A 25,022-nucleotide genomic window follows, 5' to 3' on the forward strand; every position below is an offset into this window, starting at 1 on the left:
GTACCAAAGAAACAAAAATTGAAAAGTTAGTTTCAAATAACCTTAAAAATGTATAAATATAAACTTTGACTGTGCCTGGGCTAAATTATTAATTTTTAGCTTTAGATAAATAATTAAATTAAAAATAAGTTTGTAATTTAAAAAAAAATTAGTTCTAAAAAAGCTTTTTTATCATTAAATATTTTTTATTTGTCTAGATGTTTGCCTACATGTGGGTTTTTCTTTAAAAAATACTGACGATAATTTCTTAAATAATTTTTGCAGCCGTTTAAATGATTTTATTAACTATTTTATATACAGGGTGGTGCTACGAAAACTCTGATCGATCGATTAGAATTTCCGCAGTGCGTCCTTCACAACTAAAATATTTTAATAGTCTTGACACTTATACGGGCTATACGTATACGTCAATTTTGTCAATGTAAATAGTCACCCTTTATATTATTATACAATAGTTAGATTCTACGTAAAACTCGAAACTCAAGGATAATCTCTTAAGATTTAATGGCTTTTGGGATATTTTAATTTTCATTATTTCAAATAATATAGCTTTTAACTATAATGGTATTATTATTTCCAATAAAAAAAAATTAAAAAAATCTGTTGTTTTATTATAAAATAAAAAAAATGTATATATTTTTTTATAACTGGATTTCGTACATTAATAAAGGGCGCCGCTCAGCCTTGCGGGGGCCCTGATTGTTGGCAATGTACAAAGCAAGTTTTATATAAATAAGTAGTAATAGCTTTGCCACGTTGGAAACAGGGAATAGATCCGAGAAAAGTTGCATCACTAGCTGATTTCTATAAATATATCTATATGCAGTTAACAAGTTTTTTTAAAATATACATAATTGATAGGTAGGTAGGTAATATAAAAATATACTGGCAAAGGAAGTTATGGTAACTCAGCCATTAGATATGTTCAAGTTTAGAGGACATTTTTTCTTTGGAAATTAGATAATGCACTTCGTTAGTTCTCGTTGTTTTTGAATATTCACATCACCGAAAAAATAAATAAATAAAAATTTTAAAAAATCTAGGCACTTACGTTAATAAAGCGATGAGGTATTGTAATAAGCATATTATATGTAGGTATCTTAAATTTATTACCAGTTTATGGATAATGTGCACAAAAAACGAAAAACGGGGTTATTTAAATATAGGTACATATTTATTTAATAGAATAATAAAATATATAAAATTAATTAAAATCAGTAGTACATATTTTATTCCTCTCGAAATAAACTATTAAAAAAAAAACAGTAGGTACAGATCAAATCCCATTTAACCAAGCTTCAACCGACAACGACAGCTCCTGGGATAACTCCTCCAGCAACAACTCCAGCAGGCCCGGCTACAAGCACACCGCTGGGATTGGGATCAGCAGAAGCGGATGCCCATGCAGAGGCGATGGCCAACAAGGCAAAGAAGAAAAACAGAAGCAGTTTCATGGTGGTTAAGCTGGGTATACGATGCAAGTACAATTGATGTGTAGATTGCCAGCAACCCATATTTATAGTTACATCAAGATACTTTCATACCTCGATGAATAATGCATAAGTTTTATCAATAATCTATTCGATGTTTTAACGCAATACCGATGAGCGCACTCCTTTTGGTTCGTTTTACTGAATTATTCAGTACATGTACAAATTTTGGGTTTGACATTTTTTATTGACAAGAGAAAAGAATTAAAAATTGAAAACACAATTTAATTTCTCTAAAAGGACAATACATATTAAAAAAGTTTTGTATTTGCTGCATACAAAAATATTGTATGTAATTACACACTTGATCATTGCGTTATTTTGACGCCACAGCAGGTAGTGCAAAATTAGATCATACAAGTAGTCACATTAAGCATGTAATTTTTGCGTAAATTTGCTCAAATTGTGTAAGTGTAATTTTACTAAGGAACGGGAAAACTACGTAGTATTTTTAAGAAAAAAAAAACAAAAAATAGATACATCGTAAAAAGAAAATATACACTCCAACACATAATTTTCCACGACGTTTCATGTACGTTTAATTCATTTACATTTTCCATTAAATCCTATGTGAATTTTGACAATTTTTATTATTTTTTCCCCCTTTTCCTTATTGTTATTTTACGTTAGCCTATTTCTGCTGCTATGACTAAACAAATCTCGTCTAAATTTGTAGTCATAGCTTTTGTGAACTTTGAAATCTTAAATGGAATCCCCATTTTTTTATTGCAGATTCGAATCCTACGTAGAATTTGTCTGAAACATTTTTTTCGAGTCATGATAGATAACGCTGTAATCGACGAAATTCAATTTTTCCTCATTTCTCCTACTGAGAATCTATGTATACAGGGTGTCCCGTTCATGTTTTCGAGATACAGTGTGTTGAAGTTGTTACTTTCCAAATGTTTTTCCTTAATTATCTTTAATTCGGCTAAAGATAAAAATGTCAAAATTTGTACACGAGTAAACATCAACTGTGCGTTAAGAGTAATGTGCAAACGGTTTCTTTCTGAAAAGCAGTGTCACCGGTACAGGTAATTAAAGGGGTGCAATCGAAGAAAAAATATGTTAAAAATCAATATTTATTACATTTCTAAACGGTTCTGTAAACTCTAGAGGATACTACAAAAAAAAAGGTATACTTGTCGAAATTCGGTAGCATGTACCATTTTCGAGAAAAATTAAGCTGCATTTTTTTTGCTCGCATAAAGCGGCACAAGTACATTAACAAAATATTGAATTGAAAGAGGACCTTACCATTGAATGAGCTAAAAACATTTAGCTACCAACAGTATTTCCATTTAAGACTTACTTTACTTTAAGACTATACCTTTTTTTTTCTAGTATGCTTTATAGTTTACAGAACCGTTTAGAAATGCAATAAATTTTGATTTTTGACATTTTTTTCGATTGTACCCCTCCAATTACCTGTATCGGCGACATTGCTTTTCAGAAAGAAACCGTTTGCACATTATTCTTAACGCAGAGTTGATGTTTACTCGTGTACAAATTTTGACATTTTTATCCTTAGCCGATTTAAAGATAATTAAGAAAAAACATTTGGAAAGTAACAACTTCAACACACTGTCTCTCGAAACCAGGGTGTCTAACAAAAAAAAACTTTACATAAACTACCCCTATTATTTTTCCATGAGAAACTTGCACACAAGTTTTTTTTAAACATGAACGGGACACCCTGTACATAGGACTACAATGTGTTTGCAATAAAAAATACTTTTTTTAAAAAAATATGTAAAAATAACCACTATGGAAAGATCTTAGTATTTCCACATTTTACTTGGCATTGTTTCTTCTGGTATTAATAAATATTAATAGAACAAAATTATGTATAAAAGACAAAACTTTTATAAAAAAGTCAGTAAGTAAGATTTTTCTATGGTCGCTATTTTTGTGTGTTTGTCTTTGTTAAGGGTGTTATAAAACAATACAAGATTTCTTTGAAAGATTATATAATTTAAGAATTTCACTATGTCGGATACGTCTTTTTATATTGATCACATCTTTTTTATTTTTATTTTGGATAATTATTAATTAAATAATTACTAGCCATTTTCTGCATATTGTTAGTTTAATTGGTTTAATTGAATGCTAGTTGGGGCATAGAGTAGTTGCTTCCTGCGATATGTCTGTAAGGTTGGGTATTGTTTACATGCTTGATTTCTGGTATCGAAGAACATTGTTTGACTAGAAAAAAAGAATTAAATTTATTTAATTTAGATTAATACTTTTAAACAAAGTAAAAGTAAAAGTTTTGTTTAGTATTATAAAAAAAAATAAGATAATGAATCATAAAATATTCGCGTACGTTACTTATCTGTACATTATATTTCTTTAATGAAAAGATAGCTTGTGCTTTAGAAAAAATATTATTAGACAAAAGTTGTTCCTCTGATGAGTTACTTATTTTTGGGACACCCTGTATAGATATTTTTTATTTTCTATAATTGAACAAACTGAAGAAAATGCTGTACTTTTCTACAAGTGGCATGTTCTATTTTTATAGCATTGAGAATATTTTTATGCTGTCAATGTGCCTTTCAATGACTTGTTGAAGTCAGGTGATGTGATTCTGACTGAAATTGCATAATGCTACAACGAGTGCATTTTTCTTTCTATTTCATTAAAATTAAAATATGTATATAAGTATTAACGATTTATTTTCTGACGCTGTCAGAAAGTGACTAAATTGTAGAGCTAATCCTGTTCGAAATTAAAAATTTTTTAAAACGGTGACATTGATACAGAAGTTAATCTTCTTTTTGCCTAATTACTTTATGATTTCCTACATTTTTTTGCAAATGTATATATTTAATTTTTTCCGTCGTTCGTATATAAAGTTCAATTAATTCATGTTTTGAAATCGTCCACTCAATATTAATTTCACCTCACTTTTTAATACGTAATTATTATTATTGCAACCAAGCGTCAACTAGAAAAATCTATAAATATACAGGGTGTTTCTGGATCAACTGCTAAACAAAAAATACGGGTAATCAAAATAAAAAATAAAAGTTTTATAATAAGTATACATGTCCGGAATTTTTCAACTTCGAAATATAGGTTATTAAAATTTCAAACATCTCTAAAGACGTTTGACGTATAATGATTAAAGATAAACATTCCTTGAAAACACATAACAATAATGTATGAACCAAATGTTGGATGCAACTGGATAATTTGGAAATTCGATCACCGTTTCTAATTTCTAACGCCGTGTCTAAGGAAAAAGAATTCTTCCATTTTATTTGCGGAAAAACGAATCTTTGAGAATAACCAGAATTCCATCAAATTATAATACCTACATAATAATTTATACAGACCTAAAGCTTTTAATTTACTAAGTATCTGTTTCAAAAAGTTTGGAAGATAAATGAAATTAGAAAATATTGTTTTCACAATTCTAGACTGGATCGATCCGTCGATAGCCGCACGGTTTAAGGCGTCAGTCCTTAAATCGTGTGCAAATTTCTGGCCGGGTTCGATTCCCGCGGCCGGTAGACCGTAGATTAGCTATGCTTGTACGGAGGATTGGCACCCTATGTGCAGGTATGGTAGGTAGGGTGGAAGAATGATGGCTTGGGTCAATGTGAGAGATTGACACTGGTTAGCATTTGACCACCCCGCTCATTAACGAGGTTTTCCAGGTTTCCCTCATTCCTGCACTGAATGGTGGTTAGGGCCTACCAACATAAGTCGTTCCTGGGCGCAAATGCGGCCTGCCTAATAATAATATTCCGCCTCCTCTCCCGCACAAGTCTCCGACTTGTATTATTATTATTATTATTATTATTATTATTATTATATAATTTTATTCCCACAATTAGACTCTTATTTATCAGTAATAATCGGAATGTCAGAAATAAACTAATTTTTTGGCGTCAAGCATTTTGAAACTTAAAAAAAAAATTGATAAAGTTTGAGATACAAGAGTTTTAATAAAATTCTGTTAAAAATGATTTAACCGAAAAATCTGGTTCTTGATAAGTCACACTGTAGAATTTTAAAATTTACATTAGTATCTACGGATTTGTATATATTTTTATAGAAAAAAAAAAACAAATCCTGGCATACAGATATTAATATCGTATCGAAAAGCCGTTTCTACATTGTAATAGAAAAATATCTACCTACTACAAAATAAAAATTGTAAATAAATAATTGAAAGAAGTTATGTGTAAATATATTTATTTTTTTGGATTTTTTTACTTTAATCACATAAAAATTAAAACATCTACCGATAATAACACACGATACATATAGTGAAACGCCTCTAACCCCAAACACCAGCCTTTCCCCATCCTAGCCCTCCAACGATGCCAACTGGAGCGACACCGACGGCTGCGGGGGCTGCTACCACGGCGGCGGGTGCTACTCCTATCCCCAGAATGCCGCTGGGATGAGCCACGGCTGAGGCGATGACCAGGAGAGCGAAAACGACAAATACTACGAACTTCATGGTGGTAGATAATATTATATCTTATTGGCTGTGTTGCAGACAATTGACGGTGCTGTTTCGGATCTCTTGTTTGCTATTTATATGTATGATATCGATGTAGGGGAATTAAGGTCATTGAACATTTTTCAGAGGATGTTAATGAAGGCTACCTATTTGTTGTCTGCATTCACATGTGTTGTGTGCATTCACGTTCAATTCAAATATTAAAAAAATATATATATACCTAAGAATAAAGCAACACAAATAATTTTCTCAGGCTACTTCGAAAAATAAATAAAATAAAAAGCGCCTAAAACCTAACACATTGGCCATCTCATTGCTGCGATCTTAATAATTCAGTTCAGTTACGCGGCTCCAATTTCAGTGGCAACTGGGAACTGGGAGAAGAAAGCGTTGGTCCGTCCGTTAATGAATTTTGTATTATCCCTACATCTGGAGTTCAGGCGAGGTAGCTGCTTCTCTAGGCTTATAATTTATTTTCTTAAGCGATAAATCATTTAGATCGAATGGAGCATCTGCGAGATAAGAGTGGTATATTTCCGTTTTATTTCTTCCTCCTCTACACACATTGTCCATAGCAACAAATTCATACTGAATGTAATCCTTGCTTGATCACATTAAGAAAGAAAATAAGAATAACCAAGAAGAAAATGTACGTACAGGGTGTTAATGATAAGTTTTGCCAATAAAATTTGGGACTATTTTTCATGGATAACTTATTCCAAAGTACACTCCAGTGGCGTAGTTATTGAGGGAGTAGGGGACCTTATTTGAAAAAAATCGTACGCCACTGGCTTTTTAATCAATTTTAAATGTTGTTAAATTGCACAACTAATTTGTGGCAATAAATAAGTATTTGTAAAATCACAGATAAATTATTAATTTATCTGTAGTAAAATTTACTGGTCTTTAGATAATTGGGAAATCAAATAAGAAGATACTTAAGTACATACGTTGCTATTTATCATGTTCTATTGATTGCTAAATGTGTAACAATAAATTCAATACTAAATATTTTTCAGAGATTTCAAAACACTGTACAACGCCACTGTTTTGTGTGCTGCAAAAAGATTGTTATTACAATTAAAAACAGATTTTAATAAAAAAAATGTGGTATTTTAACATTTCTTGTGATATTGTATAGTGTTTTGAAATCTCTCAAAAATATTAGGTATTGAATTTATTGTTACACATTTAGCAATCAACAGAAAATTGTATATCTTATTTGATTTCCCAATTATCTAAAGACCAGTAAATTTTTCGAATACTTTACAAGAATACTTTATTGCCGCAAATTGATTGTACATTTTAAAAACATTTAAAATAATTAAAAAAACAGTGGCGTACGATTTTTTTTCAGAAATGGTCTACTCCCCAGATAACTACGTCACTGGAGTATATTTTGGAATAAGTTATCCATGAAAAAATTGTCCCTACTAAAAAAATGTCATCCTCTAAATTTTATCATTCAATCTTTTATGCCAGTGAAGTTACAGGAAAAATAATATAAATATTTAAAACTTTTAACACCCTGTACATCCGTAGGGAAGCGTCCTATCAGAAATTTTTATAGGGCAAAACTTGATGATTTTCATCGGTAGAATATGCCATTAAAGTTTGGCAAAACTTATCATTAACACCCTGTATACAGGGTGTCCCGGTACTTGATAGAAAAAAAGTCGAGTACAGATAGATGAGGTCAAAATAATATCAGTTCTTCATATAATTTTTTTTTCATACAGGCCCTCGTTAACAAGTTACGAGCCCTCAAAAGTGAAAATTAAAAAGTTATTTTTATTTACAGTCTCTAAACTATTAACTTCAGCATGATGCAAATTTGGTGATCGATAACACATGCGTACAGCTTGTTTTTGATGTATTTACATCAAAAGTTAATAGGAAAGAAGTTAATTTACCTTGATACGTAAATATGTACTGTTTACATTACAATACATTAGAATTGTTTGTGCTATACCAGAGGCAACAATATCTCAATGATATCTTTTTCCAGCTGACTTTTATTTCAAATTATTATTATACACATTTTCTCTTACACTATTCAACCAATCAGAAAACTTCCAAAGTATTTGTAGGTTAATATTTTTTTATTTGATATTCAGCGTTTGGTTGTGTAGGGAAAAAGTAAGTACAGAAGTTAGTGATATTATTTTTTAATTTACAAAATAACTCCGTTTACACATTTTTTAAATTATGTTGCAAAACTAGACAATACAGTAACTGTTATTTATTACATAACCAATTTTTAAATACAGGTGATAGAATTTTGAATCATGTAATACCTATTATTTTTTTTTTGTTGTTTTTTTTCGTAAAGGCTACCTTCAGCTTTCAGCTTAGCGGTTAACCCAACAAAAGTCCGGGGGCGGCAACGGCTACAGCGGGAGCGGCTAGTCCAAGTCCAATTCCACTAGGTTGGGGGTTGGGGTCAGCTACAGCGCTAGCGTAGGCGGAGGCGATGGCCAATAGAGCGAAGAAGAAGAAGAGAACGAATTTCATGATGTTGATTGTTGGTTTGCAAGACGCCGGTAACGTATTGATGTCGAGTTGAATTTTGTTTAGATATTTATACTCGGTCGTTACTGATTATATTAAAGTATGAGTTGTAATGATAACAGCAATAATAACATATTTGAAAATTGCATCATGCGTAGTAATAACTAAGACAAATCATATTTGGAGGAAACATAGAAGGAGAGAGAAAATCTGTTTCTATAAAAAAAAATCTTTTATTTATACGTTTAGGTGCAGCCGTTTAAGATTAATGCTAATTGGTTAGTTTATAAAAACAGTTTTAATTGTTAATTTACTTTTTCCTCAGTTTTTTGAGGATTCATATCTTAACACTTTGGTTACATCAAATAGAACAGACAACACACTTTTTGGTAGGGTTTGTCTAATGTACAGCACCATATTTTGGTCAGTAAAAACATCTATGAAACCTAGAGATGCCCGCGTTGAAAGGCGTTTCAATATAAATGTTTCAAGAGTAACTTTTCAGATGAATGTGAATATGAATTGTTGAAATTTAGGATTTTATTTTTATATTAGAAATGTTTGTGTTGTAAGTACCTTCAGAAATAATATAATATTAACGTTTCGATTTAAGTACTTGTGGAATGTTCTCACATTATTTCAGAAATATGACAGCGTCAATGTGTCAAAAAATGCAAACAATATGTTTTTTACTGCAACACCCATAATTAGATAAAATATATTTTAATTGAAGGTAATAATAAAAGAACGTGTCAAAAACAGTGTTTTTTTTGTAGAATTATAGAAATAAGTACAAAATTGATCTATCAATGGTATGTACTAGTACTAGTGCCACAGTAAAGATTGATACTAAAGTCGCTGAATTAGAGACTTTACTGACACTGACTATAGTAGCGTCTCTTATCCTTCATAACGGTGTAATATACCTACTGTTAAACTTTTAAATTTCATCAAATTGATATAAAATTTAGTTATATTTTGTTCCCTATACGTGTTTTTTCGATATTAAAAAAAAACAATATTATAAATGACAATACGATATACAGGGTATCCCAACGAAAATTTGACCCCCCCTATAATTGGAAAACCGAATAATATTTCAAAATTCGCCGAGACCCGTCGATTTTTGTTCTTGGGGGGAGCTTTTTTGACAGTCAAGCCAACTCGATATGTTCATCCCCCTAATGCCTAGCAANCCCTATACGTGTTTTTTCGATATTAAAAAAAAACAATATTAAAAATGACAATACGATATTGTATAAATATATCTGTTGGCGGAAATCGACATTAGCGAAAATGTCAAGCCAACTTTCAATTAAGTTAATTTAATTTTTAAAATATTGTAAAACAATACAGTGCGGAAATATTCGGAAATATAATAGAAATATAATTCAACTACTGTCAATTAAAAACATTTCGAAAAAGATATCAAATGTTTCATAATTGTTTTAAGCGTTTCTGAATCTTAAAAATTTTATTTCAGCGATAATCTATTAAGGTCCATTTAAAATGTATCAGGCATGTTTCAGCCTTATTGAAACATCACAGAAATGCAAGTATGACTCATTTAAATTATCTAAGATTTAGGTGATACTGAAATGTTTCGTACATATTATATGCTTACTTGGAACTGAACAGTAAAATTAGTACGTATCTGTAAACAAGCAAAAATATACAGTTTCGTCAATAAACTATACAATCAATATTTTATCGAAAACTAAATCCTACAACTTTTAAAAGCAGCATGACGCAATTCTATATGCTTTTGTTGAAGAGTTACATAAACATAAACATCAATAAAAATCTGTTCACACCTAAGAACTAACAACTATAAATACAAGGCTTCAACATAAAACAACATCAAAACGTGTCTCGACGTCTTGTAAACTAACCACTGCCATCATGAAATTAGTCCTCTTCTTCTTCTTTGCCTTGTTGGCTATCGCTTCCGCCTACGCAAGTGCCGTAGCTGATCCTAATCCCCAACCTGGTGGCATCGGTATAATCGCTGCTGCCCCTGCTATCGCTGCTCCAGGTATTATTTTGGGTTAAACGGAAGAGAAAAAAAAGTCCAACGATGGAAGCCACCTTTTTGAAAGTAAATGTTTGGTACCAGATATTTGTCTAGTTTAATAAATTAGATTAGTTAATACGTAAATGTTTTTTTGTTTTCCCATTTCTCAGATATTATTACAAGAACCTCCCAAAACAAGCAACTTCTTATTAGAATCGCTCCCTATTGCAATTTTCCTGTAAAGTAGCTATCGTAAAAATTTTGTAAAAAGTTGTTGATAAAAAATAGTAGGTACATACTTTTAAATGATCTGAAAAATATTTATGATTTATTTATTATGGGAAAAATAATTTTGATGATAATTAAGACAAATACATATCATCATCATGCCATAAAGATTCTCGCTTGCTGTTTCCTACTCGTTCTTTTCATTTTCCTATAATTGCGGCAAACCATCAGTTCTGGGTCACCCTATACGCTAACACCAGGCAAAAAGAAGTAAATAAATAAATAAATCGCCGATCAACGTGTGTTTACAAATATTTAATAAGGTTCCTTTTTATTTAAAGGAAATAATACACATAAATGCTAAAAAATACCTGGCTGAGAAATGCTATATAATCTAAAAATATTTTTACACAATCATAATTTAATTATAAATGTGTGTAGGCAGTGTAGGTCTTGTATTGTTGATTATTCCCAATATAATTATTGTAATTCTTTTAAAAAGAAATAAAATTTATTATTTTATTATTAAAAAAAATATCCGTAAACAAACAAAAATCTCTAAAACAAAATAAAAATTTTCAACATGGTTAAATTTTATGTTATTAATTAACTACAATTCAAATAATCGTTAAACGTAGAACATTTCTTTTAAATATTTGAAGATAAATTTTATCTGCAAATGTGTATTTCGAATAGCGAGTAACAATTTTTATAATAATACCGTTCCATATAATTAGAACATAATATGCTGAATATAAAAATATTTGATTTAATTTTGTACATTTTTACGATGTGAATATCTGAAGATGCGAAAATTTTATTTTCATTTAGGGTTTATATTTTTCACTATTTTCTAACCACATAACAAATGGTTTGTAGCAAACGGCGTTGTAACTGACAGAGGACAAGAGGGTCTAGTTTCACAAAAGAAATAAAACTTCCAAAGTGAGTGCTAAACTACTTTATTTAGTTTTCGAAAACATTTTTGAAAAAGCGGTGTTGCTGATATCATATCAAATAAGTAGGTATATTTAAGGAGATTGGAGCATCCTCACCCCCAGACGACTGGGGACGACCAAACAAGTCCACCAGGGCCCGCCCAAACGACTCCACTTGGATTTGGTCCGGGGACGGGGCCCGGAAGAGCTCTCGGGTAGGCTGCGGCGACGGCCCACAAGGCACAGAAGAAGAAGAGGAGAAGTAATTTCATGCTGACTGGTTGGCTTGTATGCTGCTTGATGCACTTTGATTCGCTTTTTTTAAGACGTCTTATATATAGGATGATGGAATAGAACGTGCTATTCGAATGTCATCAATAATGCAATTAAACCACCGCAACGGCCTAATTTGCATGTGTTACATATTCAAGATACGACAGGATTCAATTGGTGGGCGTGGACAAATGAATGATGATGAATTTATGCATTTCTAGAAGACATCCGGCTTATGTGCGGCAATTGTGTAGTGAATAAGTATTTGTTGTTATTGCTTTTAAACAATTTATGAGCCGTGAGCAGCAATTTTTTTGTGGAAAAACAATAATATACAGGGTGTAAGTTTATTACGTAAATACATATAGGGTAAATATTCGCTAAATTTGTAAAGAATTGCATCAATCTTAGAAACACTGTCTTTCACTGATCCTAGAATTTCGATGAAGTGGTTATTTTTTTAAATTAAATCTACTGTATTTGATTTCTAACAGTGTTTCTAAAAATATATACATATATTCCAATTTATTCGAAGGGCGAGCCACTTTTCAGTTATTGTTTTATTTTTAAATTGAAATGAGCGACAGACTTGTTTCTTATTTAAATAAATAATAACTAAATTGTTTACGAAATTGTTTCTATAAATTTAAGTCAAACATGTTTCGAGATATGTTTATAAACGTAATACGTTTATATAACTTTTTTTTCTTAAAACGATTTTACATATCACCTAAAATATTTTTACGTAAGTACCTACTTAAGTTACAACCTCATTAAAATGCAATTTAATTTTCTTGGGTAATAGAAGTTAAGATACGTGTACAAAAACTATTAGTTTTGGTAATATAACGGAAATGTTAACATTCGATATTACTGACATTAAACTCATTAAAGCGATGTGTATTTGCTCTCGTTAGTGATAAATGTAGTTTTAAAGAGTATTTGTCTTTCGCTGTGTAGAACTTATTATCGAATATTATAGATTATGAAACAGCTAGTTCTTAAGTGATTGGGATAAAAGGAATATATAAGATTAATTTCGGGTAAGTCCATATGGGTGACAAAAACTCAAATTTATAAATCTAAACTACTTTATTCAAAATTTGTGAACACATTAAGCCAACAGTTCAAAATAGAGATTCTCAGGTTGTCGTCTAATAGCTTTCTAACCCAAAATGACGCCATGACCTAATCCTCCAACAGCTACAGCGGGGGCGGCTAGTCCAAGTCCAATTCCACTGGGTTGGGGGTTGGGATCAGCCACGGCGCTAGCGTAAGCGGAGGCGATGGCCAAAAGGGCGAAGAAGAAGAAGAGAACGAATTTCATGATGTTGATTGTTGGTTTGCAAGACGCTGGTAACGTTCTGATATCAGTCACTCGTTATCAGGCACTATTTATACTTGGAAGGAGATGTATAATAAAAAAAAATTGAGAAAAAAACTTATTTGCAACACACATTGAGATTACGTCATAATATACTTGTAATCGAACCTACAGCTGCTTTTTAAAACTCGCGAAAGACATAATTAATAAAAAATATATTTCCTTCCACATTCTGTAGGTGTATTAGACTTAGTGGTAGCGAAAACGATACATTTCTTTATGAAGAGTAGTGTCATCTTTATTTTTATTTTCAAAAGATAGAAGAGGAGAACGATTTTTTGTACTGTTAAAATATTCTCTACCTACAACGTTCTAATTCAAAATTTGTTTAATTATCTCTATTATTTATATGTATTTCGGTATGTTAATTATAAATTGACAGATTGTATTTGATAAATAATGAAGCAGTGTAAATTTCAGATTTTTAGCCAGAGGAGGCAATCTGTACATACTGATTTATATTAATTAATCAATTATATTTCCATTTTCATTATAAATTTCAAAGAATCTTTCCTGTCTAGTAATAATACAATAATAGGGTGTTTCTTTAATATTGTAAAACAGTTTAAAGAGGAAAAACATCTTTTACATTTTTTCGCAATATTAAAGAAACAGACCGTAGTGCAAAAATAGATTAACAGCTAGATTTATTTTATGGTGCTGCATATCTATTTTCATTTTTCGTACATCGTATTTTCCCTAATAGTAGATACCATAAAAAAAATTATAATTAAGGGAGAACTTTCTTTCATTCTATCTATCATATCAATATCGGGCTATCACATAATAAAGTATGTAAATATTTTTGTACACGCTCTTTTGGTAACGTTTTGATTTTGCCAAATAGATAAATAATGCGTGCTCCGTCAAATAAATCTATTCCAAGGTGTGATAAACCTAAGTGAGTTATTCGCACGCAACAACGTTCCCGGTTAGATTATAGAAAAAATACCGGGTCATGTGGGGAGTTAGATTTATTTCTCTTTTAAATATTTCGAGAACGTGTCGGTGGCAATTTGGATAAAGCGTCTTTATTTGTTCTTGTGCCATTTTACTGCCACTTATTTGAAATCATTAAACCTTCACAAAGGTTCAGACCAGTATGTATAATTATTGTAATAATAAAATAAGAAACAATAGGCGGTGATTTTTTAACCCTCTCGTTTAATGCATATTTATGCATAAAACAACTATCGATTTGAATAAAATCAAATGCGCAGATGATGCAATGTCAATACGAGTGTTGCAAATAAGGTACACGATTTTTTTCTATTAACTCTAATTGTAATAAGTATAAATATTGCCTGACACCGAGCAAATGGTATCAAAACGTTACCAGCGTCTTGTAAATCAACAATCAACATCATGAAATTCGTTCTCTTCTTCTTCTTCGCCCTTTTGGCCATCGCTTCTGCCTACGCTAGCGCCGTAGCTGATCCCAACCCCCAACCTAGTGGAATTGGACTTGGACTAGCCGCCCCCGCCGTCGCCGTTGGAGGACTTGGTTTGGGTCATGGAGTCATTTTGGGTTAGATCATCCTAAGACAACGACTCTCTCTCTCTCTCTTTCTCTTTTTCAAATGTCTCTCTTTTGGAATGTGTTTACAAATTTTTAAATAAAATAATTTTATAAAACATTTTTGTGATTATTTATCCTACCAGAAACAAAAAAAAAATTCGAGGCAGAATGTGTAGATAATATTACCCACCTTCAAAAGAAATATATATTTTATCATAATTTGTATACCACTGATGAAATATAAATTTCGTTATAAAAAACAAAAACGAATGTAAAAATATCTATGTTTTAATTACGAAAATGTCATATGCCATATAGTAACTACAATTTTTAATTTCTATGTATTCTTTGCTAAATAAAAGGATTTTTTCGTTGGCTTTTACAAAACTGGTAATATTTTCCGCCATTTGGACGAATTGAAGTTACGTTTGTAACTTTAGACATAATATACTAGTCTTAAACGTCATCATTCATTTTTCATTATATTTGGCATAATAATATACATGTACACACACAGTAAGAAATATACTTATAATTTCTTTGAGTGAATACATATTTAGAAATTCTCTGGAATTCTGTATGTATAGGTAATAGGAGTACAGTGAAAATCCTATGTATATTTTTTGTTGTTAATTTATTATAAAAACAATACTTATGGTATGTCAGTTATATCAATATTTATAGTGATACATATATTATATATTAACAATGCTATGACATGTTAATTATCATTTTTTTAAATAAATTATTGTTGCAAAGTGAAGCAAACACATACAAAAGACGTATAATATATAATATGAGTAGAAGGCAATTTTATCTACAATATAATGATTATAAAAGATATATTGTGTGTGTGTGTGTTTGTTTGATGGATGATGTAGTGAGGAAGATTATGCTCAAAACCATGACAATCTTGCGGCATACTTGAAAATTGAATTACTTGAAAATAACAACACTATTCGTGTCACAAAAAATTTGAGAATATTTGGTTGAAAATACAATATAATTATGAAAAATAAAATATTGGGGTATGAATTTTAATTTTCTCACTTTAAAGAATTTAAAATTGCTACGCCAACGATTTTTTGAACTCTGACTGTGTATTTCAAATTTTATTTCTTACAAAACTATATATTTTTTTGTATTTATAATATTATTTTGAATTTATTCAACTAAATCGCAAGCTTAATTTAAATTTTAAAAAGTAACACACAAATAACTTGCTTTTCGAAGAAAATCAGATATCTCTTTTTGTTCGAAATACCAACCGGAACTAAATGTACTCATCCATTTTCCAAAATACGTGCTGAGGAAATTTTAAGGTTCTTACAATTAGTGACTATGTTTCCCAGCAGTTCCGTCACTGGCAGTGGTTGGCAGGTTTGTGTATACACCGATTCAGCAAATATTTTGCCCATTATGTTACTAGCCCAAGTTTCATCAATCTACGTCAACCATTTTATGAGATATTTAAATAAATGTAAAATTTTTTTTACATTTCAACATCCTGTATCACAAAAACATTTTTTTCTATATTCAAAAATAGCAGTTGTAGCTGTGGTGCAAAATACAGGGAAACTTATGTAGAGTATATTTTTAACCATAAGAATTTAATTGTCTTAATAACAGAATTATCTAAAATGAGAGGCAATGGCTGTAGAAATAAAACTATGACCTTAGCGTAATAACCACCCTTATCTAAAGGTAACATAAGGAACTCCATAATTATATCAACAATGAAAGTACGATTTCCTGCGCGACCTGAATGACTATAAATATCCCGCCGATTTTCAAAGAGTATCAAACGTTCATACAAGCGTCTTGAGAAACCTACCTGCACCATGAAATTTTTAGTTTTCGCCGTAGTCGTCCTTTTGGCCATCGCTTCCGCCGTGGCCTATCCCAGCGGCATCCTTGGGGTAGGAGTGGCTCCTGCCGCCGCCGTAGTGGCCGCCCCTGCCGTTGTCGGGCATGGTGTTGTTGCTGCAGGATGGGGTCATGGAGGTCATGCCATCTGGGGTTAGAAAAAAATCCTCTCACGGGGACGACGTCCGTTGTGTAACCCAGCAGTGGAGGCGTTCCCATTCAACAAAATCGCCCAATTTCCTGGATTCTTTCTCTTCACAGCATGTATAAAATTTTTTAGGTCACTATTTAATAAAGTAGTTTAGAATGCAATGGAACTGTTTTATTTTACTGATTTACTCTCCCCTTTTTTTCTATAATGTATATATTCAAAGGCTATCCAAAGAGTTTGTACCATATGGGAAAAAAACTTTATGTATAAATTTAATAAATTTACTCTTTTGTCAGTTGTCTCTGCATGTCGTCAAATCAAATTAGCGCCTTTCGAATCACATAAAACATAAACCGTGCGTTATATACGAGGGGCAGACGAAAACTGTAAATCGGCCTAAGAGTAAAGTACCTTTATTTTCAACCCTAGGGGAAAATGTTGTAAAGAAAAGTTCTTTCCCTCTAAAAGATTAGCCCGAATATAAAGTTTTAGTTCATTATGCTGAAAAAATTATTCCTGACATTTTTGCAACTTTTCCTCGTATCACAATTCGAGCGAAAACATCCATTAATAAAGTCACTTTTTTTAGTACGCTTCTACAAGAAAAACATTATAATTCTTGAAAACAAATTTAATCAAGAACTAATAAGGCCGTTACAAAAAATGGTGTAGAAAATAAGAACAAATTTGGTGCAATTGGATAGTGCTGTATACATATAATTTTTTGTAAAACTAATACTATAACATTTTTTTATGTGTAAAGTGAATTAATTATTTGTCTAATAACGATTAATACTATTCATGTCAATTTGAATTACCTTTCAATCATGAATATATTTGATAATTCGAAATAATTTTAGTAATTATTCGTTAATATACATATGTGTATAAGAAACAGTAACGGACCTAAATGTAAACCTTGGGGCACACCAGAAATAATAAATGTTGGTCCAGTTTTTAGAACCACTGACTATAACTATAGCCAACTTTTGAATTTTCAATGATTTTAAATAACAGCTACATTACGTATTATCAGTCATTCGTGTTTTTGTTGAAAATAGTTTTTTTTTAAACTAACAAGAGTAAGAAAGGTTTTAGAATTAAATTCCCCATAAAATAAAGTAATAACTTTTTAAGTCCGCCAACGGGTTAAAAAATTCTGTCACATTTTACTGATGCATCATCCCTTATCAACCATTTAAAATACCCCAATTAAACTCTATTTACTGTCAATTAATGCCGTTGGTACACTCACACCGTGTACCAAATTTGGTTTTGCCAAGTTCAAGTATACTTGAGATACTGATTTTTTTCGAAATTTGAAACACCATTTTCAAGGCTTATAACTTCTCAAGGGTGCAGCTTAGTATAAAGGTAAGTTGCGTTAAATCATCATATTTTGGGCTCCCCTGCATGCCCCTGTTCTTGGTCGGTTCTTATGCGAAACACACTATACACGTAAATATGTATAATAAAATATACTACAAGAGTATGTTAATATTTCATTTATGTGCGAATGATTGAATTTCTTTTGTGTTTTTAATTCTTATTTGGATTGTGTCTGACTTCGTTGGCAGCGATTTGTATTATTTACCACAACTCTTAATACGAACCAATAGATTCTTTGTAAACGATATCATTCGAGACCAAATCGAAAAATCAAGAGGATAAGTTCCGGACTTCTGGGTGGCCAAGCAAAAATGCTTCCACGGCTTGAAGAAGTTCCACTTTATTTAAGAAGAGACATGTGGTTCATGTACGACGGAGGTCTACCGTATTTTTCTCGGCTAGTGCGTGCATATTTAGATGCAATTTTTTCAAATCACTGGATTGGCCATGTAAGCATTTTTGCTTGGCCACCTAGAAGTGCGGACTTCAATCCTCTCGATTTTTCTTTTTGGTTTCGAATGAAAGATATAATTTATAAAGAATCTATTAGTTTGCGTGAAGAGTTGTGGCAAAGAATACAAATCACTGTCAACGGTGAATTCTTCGAACGATTACTTTAAATCATTATTACGTATTTCATTTGTTTTATCGTTAATTGTTGTAATAACATGAAGAAATACTTTGGTTGTTTCGCTTTTAATTTCTCGTATTATCAAAACATAGTGTTCGTTAAATCGATTTTTCTCGAAAACGGATCAAGATACCGAAATGAAACAAGAGTACATACATAATTAATGGAAAAATAATTGCTCTTTCAGGTTTTGAATCAAGTTTCATGTGAGACATACAGGGTACAAAGTTATTAACTAAATTTCCGGTAAAATTGGTCGTAAGTGGCGTCCTCTACGACCAACGCTGAAATTGCAACACGTCGCCTAAAAAAAATATAGTTTCACAAATTTTCAAGTTCCTAACCTACATAATTTCAGAATAATCGCAAAAAAAACGATTTAAAATTTTAACTTTCAACACACTGTATTTCCGAAATTATCAACATTCGGATAAGGCATGTTTGCGCCAATGGTCACCATTTTACGTGTAGTATCTTCAGCTTTCGATTTTCCGGTTGTTAATGAATCACCCTGTAGATTAAATTAATTTAATTAAGAATTTCTTCCTCCAGGAAAACCAAACAGATCTACGTATAAATCATTTATCGCAAAAGTTGCAGACCTTAAGACATTTTTATCTTCGTACAGCAACAAAAATGAAAAACTAGTTCAGCACACCTTTGTGTCGGTCTCCTGCAAAAAGTTATGGAATATACAAGGCGAACAATTTCCTTATGTACAGGCAAGGTCGTCGTCAAACAGCTGCAACTGGGAGATCCTGTAGTATACCTACATTTGCAGTTGGAGAAAGGTATATCTGCACTGCCTGCGTTTATTTACAAAAAGTAATTTTCAGTTTATGATACTGATGTTGGTACGCCGCCTAATTCTATAAGAAACGATACTTGTTAGTCGACTACTATTATACAACTTACCTCGGCCAGAATAAAATGAATAAAAACAAATCAAACCGGAGACGTGCGCTTAATTAAAAGTATATTATTTTGCTCGAAAATATCACCATTTTTCAAAGTACATTTCTTTCTCAGATTAAAGTTTTTCTATTAATTTTATTAGAACGTCCACTGGGTCAGCAGAATAAATAATCTCCGTTACAACGGATTCATTTTCCTTAAAATATGTGTAAGTATAATCGAAGCACAGTTTCAAAAGACTCAAATTACATATGTTTTGTCTGCCTTTAATTGGATACAATGAACTCAGACATCACGTTAACAAAAATTCATTGGCTATATTCTTTCAATTTATACAGTTAAAAATTGGTGCAATTCTATTACACGTTAAATTAACCGAAAAATACTTTTATACGTTTTTTTTATTAATAATCATCATAATTCATGACCTTTTATTTGATTGGTTTCTATTCTGTGAATGATTAAAATTGGTTTATAAACAAGACGTTTTAAAAATGTTTGTGAAAATACATAATTATGTAGGTGCATACGTAAGATAGGTACACAGGATTTCAAGATGGAGGCAAATATAGATGTAAACATGAATTGACATTTTCTGAAAGCAAGTTTTGTTGACTGCCTCTTTATAAACTGAAATTTTTATTCAGCTGGCCGATTATTATTAGATTACAGATTTGAATTAAAGAAGCCTTCTAAATATTAAATCAGTTAGCGTTTTTACAATTCGCCATATAGGCATAAGTTTATTTTATTTGGATTTTTCGTGGATATCGCTGATTTATCCGACCTCGTGCGCGATGGAAGTCATAAAACGCATAACAGGAAATTATCAACGGTCACGCAACGAGGTGCTAGAGTGGAGTTAAAGGTTTCCATGCTGTAAAATATTTATAGAAATCGCGAGAGGAGCTGCTTTATACAGTCTGTTTGATTATAAAGGCCCCGAGCTATAACTGAGTTACCCTTTTTGGACACCCTGTAAAGTACATATACCGGGTGATTCAGTTTGGTATTCGCGGCCCTGTATCTCTTTTATTTTAACAAATAGGTATAACAAACCCTATATATTTTTAAATCGCCGCTCAAACTCTATCAAATGACATTATCAGATCGTCTCCATGGTAACATATGTCAAAATTACTACAGTCAACTGTTTTTATTCAAAATATTTTATTTTTTTTTCAATTCTGGAAGATATTTTTTTTCTGCGTTCAACTATATAAGGAAGTCTATAATTTCATTAGAAATATTGCTAGAAAAACAGCAAAAAAGATGAACCCTACTTTTCGTAGCTTTATTCAGAAAAATGATAACCAGCTGCGGAAACAAGTTATTATGTTTTTTAAAGTAACATATTTTATTTTTAATACGATGATAATATAACAATTTAAAACAATGCTTATTTCAAATGTTCAAAATGACCTCCATTTGTTCCCAAACACAGAATAGCTCTGTTTTCACTCCCTCTCTACAAACACATTCTACTCTTTTTTCATTTAATCTCCGACATTCTACTCTTAATCTGTTTTTAAGATAAATATCATTTAGGTAAGGCCAAAGAAAGAAATCTATAGGGGTGAGACCCGGAGATCTAGCAGGCCATTTAAAATCTTTATCGAATGTTTTTCATCTCTTGCCGTTCTGAGTTTAAAAACTCTTCTTTTCTTTTCAAAACTTCCATCTGCCGTCAAATTCCTGGTTAACTTTTCGAAATTTTTTTCTGATGGAAGTTGTCTTTGCGGGAAACGATGTTGGTACCTATAAATACCTGACAGCTTTAGCGTTCTTTCAGCCTTTTCCATAAATTAAAATCATATCTAGTTTTTCTTGGTTACTGTAAGTATTCATGTTATATTTATTAGTTATAGATATAATAGGTAGGTACAAAATGTCAATTATTTTGACAAACCGTTATTTAGAAACATTAAAATTCAGTTGTTTCCGCAGCCGGCTATCATTTTTCAGAATAAAGCTAATGAAAGTATAGGGTTCATCTTTTTTGCTGTTTTTCTAGCAATATTTCTAATGAAACTATAGATTTCCTTACATAGTTGAACGCAGAAAAAAATATCTTCCACAATTGATAAAAAAACATATAGTGTGCCATTTGTATAAAAACAGTGACTGTAGCAATTTTCACATATGTTACCATGGAGACGATCTAATATCATTTGATAGAGTTTGAGCGGCGATTTAGAAATATATAGGGTTTGTTATAGATATTTGTTAAAATAAAAAAGAGACGAGGCCGCGAATAATAAAATGAATCACCCGGTATACAGGGTGTCCCAGAATAACGTGTACAACGGAAGACCACAGATACTCGAAATAGGCAGACTTAGGTTAATTCACCTAAATCCGAAATCGCTTCGTTTGGCCACTAGATGGCCTCAAAGTTCGTGAAAATTTTTTGAATTCTGCATATAACTGGAATATGTAATAATCGATTTTAATAAATTTTTGGGGTGTGGACTTTTGCTGTAAATCTTCAAATTTTGATGTTATACAGAGTGTTTTTTAAAACTCACAACTCCTACAAAATTGATGTATGGTGATAATATCCTTTCATAACTTTTTCCTCTTTCGGACAATAATGACAACTATTTTTTATTTCATAGGTGATATCATTTAGAAGTTTTTGGGCATCTTATAGAATATTGATTAAATGAGCGGTTTGGGTACAAAAAAATATTTTTTAAATGTCTACATTACCTTGCCACCCATAGTTTAAGTTTTAAGTAAGTTTTAAAAAACACTCTGTATAACACCAAAATGTGTAGATTGAAAGTAAAAGCCCACACCCCAAAAATAGCCAAAATCGAATAATACGTATTCGAGTTATTTATAAAATTCAAAAAATTTTCACGAACTTTGAGGTCATCTAGCGGCCAAACGAATATGTGGTCTTCCGTTGTATACGTTACTCTTGGACACCCTGTGTATACAGGGTGATTTGGAAGGAGCCCCCAATATTCCGAGAAGGTGTTCAGGGGCCTAAAGTGAACAGAAAAGCCTAATAAACATAAAGGTCAAATATCAACGGTTACTGAGATAGCAATGAAAAGCTCTTTTTGCGAAATTTGTTATTATTTGACATATTATTTTGAGTATTCGATGCATCTACACAAAACTCACATTAGTAATTAGTAAATGTCACATTTATTCTGATGTTTGGATAAACGAAAACCGTACACTTTACAAATACATGTTCACTAATGAGGCTCACAGCACAGATTATTCCGTAATTTGTGGCTCACAGTCAGTTCACTCGTGATGGAGTAAATAATTGTCACAATGAACATCGTTGGTGGAAAGTAACTTTCAGCATCGATTCAGCGTTAACGTGTGGTATGTTTAATAATCAATTACTTGGCCCAGTTGTGCAAGATAATCGTCTTACTGGAGCTAGACATTTAGAATTCTTAGAAAATAATTTGACATATCTACTGGATGATGTTACATTGGATATTAAGTAATGTACATGTTTCAGCATGATGGTGCCCCTGCCCATTTTAGTCGTGTTTTGATCAATCATCTCAACAATCGCTTTCCACATCGCTGGATTGGCCGTGGTGGTTACAGAAATTGGCCATCAAGGTCACCAGACTTAAATCCCCTTGATTACTTACTGCCTTTGGGGGTGGTTTAAATCACTAATTTATTCAACAAGAGTGAATACAAGAGAGGCACTACTCGATCGGATTTTCAATTGCACAGTACACATAAGGGAAAATCACCGTGCATTTCAACGAGCTACCCGTGCAATCTACACAAGAGCTAATGCATGCATCGAAGCGGACGCTGCGCTGGTATATTTGAACACCTAATTAATAACTTAATTAAATGATTTAATAAGTTTTTAATTTTTGATGTTATAATTTATAATAAAGAATAAATACTTTTCTCTACCGACACGTTACAATAATTATTAACTCATGTAAAAATATTTTTATTGCTCAGTAACCGTTGATATTTGACCACATGTATATTTGGCTTTTCTGTTCACTTTTACCCTCTAAACATCTCCTCGGAATGTTGGAGGTTCCTCTCCAATCACACTATAGATGAGTGGTGACGTCATCGATATATTTTTAAATGGGATTGTCCAAATTTTTTTGCATGTTTTGTTTGATTCTTTTATTCTCTTTCCAAGCATATGAAATTTATAATATATTTTATATAGTTTATTTATATAGTTTACGGTGCTCGCTTTCTAAAACATATCAAATAGAAGGCGTAGGAAAAACAATTCTGTCACATATCGTTTTTTTTGTAATTGTTGTCACCTTTCAACTTATAACGAAATGAATGATTTTAATGAATTAGTTGATAAACCGCAGGTTTATTATGAACTTAGAAAATACAGTGTAGCGTCTTTACATTTACATCGATGTTATCCTATAATAGAATTTTTCCTAACAGATAAAACAGAGTAAAATTGAGGCAAATCTGAGACAGTTAAGATAGTATAGGAAAAATATGTATGTAACAAAAACTTCGCAATATTAATAAACAAAAAATTATGCAAGATGTATTGCGATTAAACATGGCTTTGTTAGAAAAATTCTTTCATCTGTCCATAAAATCACTTTAGAAAAGTTGAGATTATTATTTGCATTAGGTACCTATTTAAGTACCAGCGACAGAACTGTATACTTTGTCAAAAGTCATTTTCATAAAGATGTTGAACCAAATTCACCTTGCAAACAATTTATTTTTGTGTGATACTGTCGACAATAATATAATTATAAAGCTGCAACACTGTTTTTTTCTACATTCATAATAAACCTGCAGCATATCAACTCCTCCATTAAAATAATTCATTTTGTACCTATATAAGTTAAACTTGAAAGGTGACCACAAAATTACAAACAAACCGATATGTTTTTCCAGCCAGCCAGCGCCTCCTACTGGATAGGTATGATTTAGAAATCGAACTCCGTAACCTAAAGTCAAAGGCTGAAAATTTTCACATTTTTTTTCAAAAATTTCGTTATGCCTCCGTATAACATTTTCGCATACAAACTTTATATGGTTGGAAAAGAAAATAAAATAATCAATCAAAATGTACAAAAAAATGTATACAAGCTCATTTAAATCAATCATTTATGACGTCAAAAAAAATGTGCGTTTGCATAAAGAAAATAACATTTAAAATTATATATTCTTTACAGGGTGTGCAAAAATGGGTAACCGAGTTATAGCTCGGGGCCTTTATAATCAAACAGACTTA

At 31.5% G+C, this 25,022-nt stretch overlaps 1 protein-coding gene across 1 annotated transcript in view; it reads right to left on the bottom strand.

The window, feature by feature from the left end:
- Window positions 1–25,022, bottom strand: part of LOC108905789 (pseudouridine-metabolizing bifunctional protein C1861.05) — a 155,548-nt gene that overhangs the window by 120,653 nt on the left and 9,873 nt on the right. The window lies entirely within an intron of this gene.

Source organism: Anoplophora glabripennis, unplaced genomic scaffold (genome assembly GCF_000390285.2).
Source record: "Anoplophora glabripennis isolate ALB-LARVAE unplaced genomic scaffold, Agla_2.0 scaffold269, whole genome shotgun sequence".
Classification (NCBI taxonomy): Eukaryota; Metazoa; Arthropoda; class Insecta; order Coleoptera; family Cerambycidae; genus Anoplophora; species Anoplophora glabripennis.